Below are 4,628 nucleotides of genomic sequence, written 5' to 3'. Positions count from 1 at the left end.
AAATTTGGAAGCTAAACAACAAACAAAACAGAAATAACAAAGCTGAAACAAAACAAAACAGAACTAACAACAACAACAACAAAAACCTTTCAACAGCACACTTGAAAACAGAAGAACGAGTATGTGAACTAAAAAAAACAGGTCATTTGAAATTATCCGGTCAGAAGTACAAAAGGAAAAACAGAATGAAAAAGAGTGAAGAAGGCATTATAGGAGGAGGAATAGGTGGAGAAGAATAGGAGGAAGAGGTAGGAGAAGAAAGAGGGAGACACAAAACTTTCTTAAATAATTACATGATGGGGAACCTGGGTGGCTCAATGGTTAAATGTCTGCCTTTGGCTCAGTCATGATAACCAGGTTCTGGGATTAAGCCCCTTATCTGGCTACTGGCTCAGCAGGGATTCTGTTTCTCACTCTGTCTCTCCCTCCTGGTTGTGCTTCCTCTCTCTCTCTATTTCTAAAATGAATAAATAAAATCTTTAAAAATAATTTTAAAAATTAAAATAAATAATTTAACATATTTCATATGTCTAAAATGTGGGAAGGAAATTCATGAAAACCATAGGATCCCAAATACGATACACTCAAAAAGGACTACACTAAAACATGTATCAAAATCATGAAAACCATAGGATCCCAAATATGATACACTCAAAAAGGACTACACTAAAACATGTATCAAAATCAAATTGTCAAAATTCATAGAGATAATTTTGAAAGGAGAATTAGGAAAGCAATTTATCACATACATGGGAATCTCTATATCACTATTAGTGGGTTTCTCATCAAAAATCATTCAGGCTGGAAGTGAAAGGGATGCTATTACTAAAAGTGCTGAAAGAAAAACAAACAAACACTGCAGAAAGAAAAACAAACAAACACCTAGCAACCAAGAATATAGTGCTTGGCAAAATTATCCTTAAGAAAGTGAAGAAGAGGAGCACCTGGGTGGTTCAGTCTATTGTGTATCCAACTCTTGATTTTGTGTCAGGTTGTGATCTCAGGGTTCTCTCAGGCTCCACATCCAGCAGGAATCCTGCTTGAGCTTCTCCCTCCCCCTTTCCCTCTGTCACTCTCCCTTGCTCCTGCTCTCTCTCTCACTTTCAATCTTTAATAAATAAATATTTTTTTAAAAAAATGAAGTGAGGAAGAGACAAAGACTTTCCCAGAAAAACAAAACTTAAGGAAGTTCATTGTATGTAGACCTGGTTCATTATAATAAAGGCTAATAGACATTCTGGTTTTTTTTTCCTCACTTAAATGATTTTTTATAGATTAGTATTCTATTTATTTGTATTTAGTATTTAAATGCTGTTTACTTTTTTAATTGAAATAAAATTGACATACAATATTATTTTAGCTGAAGATATACCATATTAATTTGACAATTATATAAATTACAAAATCTTCAACACGGTAAGTGTGCCTGTAGTCTGTAACCTTACAAAGTTATTATAATGTTACTAACTATACTCCAGTTGCTGGACTCTTAATTCCTATGACATATTTAATTCCTAGCTGAAATTGGGTGCCTTTGAATCACATTAACATACTTGACTTATCTCCCCATCCTCCATCACTTGATAACCTTCAATTTGTTTTCTGTATCAATGAGTTTATTTTGCTTGTTTTATTTTTTTTTATTTTTTTAAAGATTTTATTTATTTATTTGACAGAGAGAGAGATCACAAGTGGGCAGAGAGGCAGGCAGAGAGAGAAGGGGAAGCGGGCTCCCCACTGAGCAGAGAGCCCCATGCGGGGCTTGACGCCAGGACCCTGAGATCATGACCTGAGCTGAAGGCAGAGGCTTAACCTATTGAGCCACCCAGGCGCCCCCTTTTTTTTAAGATTTTATTTATTTATTGCTTGTTTTATTTATTTGTTCATTTGTTTTGTTTTCTAGATTCCACAAAGAAGTAAAATTATATGGTATTTTTCTTTGTTTGGTTTAGGGTAATACCCTGTACGTCCATCTAAATTGTCACAAATAACAAGATTGTGGTTTTTGTTGTTGTTATTGTTGTTTGTTTTTGTTTAGAGCTGAGTAATGTTTCACCGTGTATATGTGACATATCCTTATTATTTCTCAAAATTTAAATTAAATTAAATTAAATTAAATTAAATTCCAATTAGTTAACCAACAGTGCAATATTAATTCCAGGTGTAGAATTTAATGATTAATCACTTACATATATCTCCTAGTGCTCATCACAATAAAGGTCCACCTTAGTACCCATCAATTATTAAACCCATCACATCCCATCCACCTCTGCTAGAGTAACCATCAGTTTTTTCTCTATAGTTAAGAGTTATTTCTTGGCTTACTCTCTTCGCCCCATATTTGTTTGTTTTATTTCTTAAATTCCACCTATGAATGAAATTAATGATATTTGTATTTTCCTCAACTGACTTATTTCACTTAGCATAATTGTCTCTAGCTCCATCCACATCTTGTAAGTGGCAAACTTTCATTATTTTTAATGGATGAGTAGTAGTCCATTGTGTGTGTGTATGTGCATGTGTGTGTGTGTGTGTGTGTGTGTGTGTGTGTGTGTGTGTGTGTGACCTTTTCTTTATTCATTCATCAGTTGATGGACATTTTGTTTTTTTCCATAATTTGCCTGTTGTTGATAATGCTGCTATAAACATCAGGGTGAATGTTTCCCTTGAATCACTATTTTTTTTAATCCTTTGGGTAAATACCTGGTAGTGTAATTGCTGAATCATAGAGCAGTAATATATTTTAGTGTTTTGGGGGACCTCCATACTGTTGTCCAGAGTAGTTGCATCAGTCTGGATTCCCACCAACATTAGAAAAATGTTCCCCTTACTCCTCGTCCTTGCCAAACCCATTGGTTACCTGTGTTGTTAATATTAGCCATTCTGACAGGGATGAGGTGAGATCTCATGGTAGTTTTGACCTGTTTTCTCCCTGATGTTGACTGATGTTGAGCATCTTTTCCTGTGTCTGTTGGCGATCTCCATGATTTCTTTGGAAAAATATTTTTCATGTCTTCGGCCTATTTTATCTTAATTATTTAGTTTTTGGGTATGAGTTATTCTTAACATTTCTTTTTATTAATATTAAGTGCCACATTGTTTGATTTGCAAGTGTGAACCACCCTAGGATCCAGAGAATACTTCCCACTTGATTGCAGTGAATGATTCTTTTAATGTACTATTGGCTTTGATTTGATAACATTTTATTTTTAAAACTTTTTGCATTCATTTTCTTTTTTTTAAGATTTTATTTATTTATTTGTCAGAGAGAGAGAACACAAGCAGGCAGAGCGGCAGGCAGAGGCAGAGAGAGGAGCAGGCTCCCCGCTGAGCAAGGAGTCCAATGCGGGACTGGATCCCAGGACACTGGGATCATGACCTGAGCCAAAGGGAGCAGCCAAACCAACTGAGCCACCCAGGCGTCTCAAAATTTTTGCATTCATTTTCACCAGGTATATTGGCCTACAGTTTCCTTTTTGTTAATGTAGTCCTTTTCTGGATATTGTTAATAAGGATAATGTTATAAACAATAAGAATAATGTTAGCCTCAAATTATATTGTAAGTTTTCCTTCCTTTTCTATTTTTTGGAATAGTTTTAGAAGAAGAGATGTTAACTCTTCTTTAAATGTTTGGCACAATTTACTTGCAAAGTCATGTGGTCCTGGACGTTGCTGGGACTTTTTTGGTTACTGAATTAATTACAATGGTTATTGGTGTGTTCTAGTTTTCTGTTTCTTCTTATTACAGTTTTGATATAATTTATGTTTCTAGAACTTTATCCATTTCTTGGAGGTGGACCATTTTCTTGGAATATAATTTTTCATAAAATGATCTTATAATTATATTTCTGTGGTGTTTTTTACTATATCTCCTCTCTTGCTTGTTACATTATCTATTTTTGGCCTTTCTCTTTTCTTTTTAATAAGTCTGGATAGCGATTTATAAACTTTATTAACATTTCAAAGAACCAGCTTCTGGTTTCATTGATTTGTGGTTGTTATTGTTGTTTTGGTTTTTTTTTTGTTTGTTTTTGTTTTTGTTTTGTTTTGTTTTCCACTGCATTTTATTTTATTAATTTCTTTTCAGCATAAGCGAATTCATTGTTTATTCACCACACCCAGTGCTCCATGCTACACGTGCCGCCATAATACCCACCACCTGGCTCCCCCAACCTCCCACCCCCAGCCCTTTCAAAACCCTCAGATTGTTTTTCAGAGTCTATAGTCTCTCATGGTTCATCTCCCCTTCCAATTTCCCACAACTCCCTTCTCCTCTCCATCTCCCCATGTCCTCCATGTTCTTTGTTATGCTCCACAAATAAGTGAAACCATATGATACATGACTCTCTCTGCTTGACTTATTTCACTCAGCATAATCTCTTCCAGTCCCGTCCATGTTGCTACAAAGGTTGGGAATTCATCCTTTCTGATGGAGGCATAATACTCCATAGTGTATATGGACTATATCTTCCTTATCCATTCGTCTGTTGAAGTGCATCTTGGTATTATCCACAGTTTGGTGACCGTGGCCATTGCTGCTATAAACATTGGGGTACAGATGCCCCTTCTTTTCACTACATCTGTATCTTTGGGGTAAATACCCAGCAGTGCAATTGCAGGGTCATAGG

This window comes from Meles meles, unplaced genomic scaffold (genome assembly GCF_922984935.1).
Source record: "Meles meles unplaced genomic scaffold, mMelMel3.1 paternal haplotype, whole genome shotgun sequence".
NCBI lineage: Eukaryota > Metazoa > Chordata > Mammalia > Carnivora > Mustelidae > Meles > Meles meles.
This window is presented reverse-complemented; position numbering follows the sequence as displayed.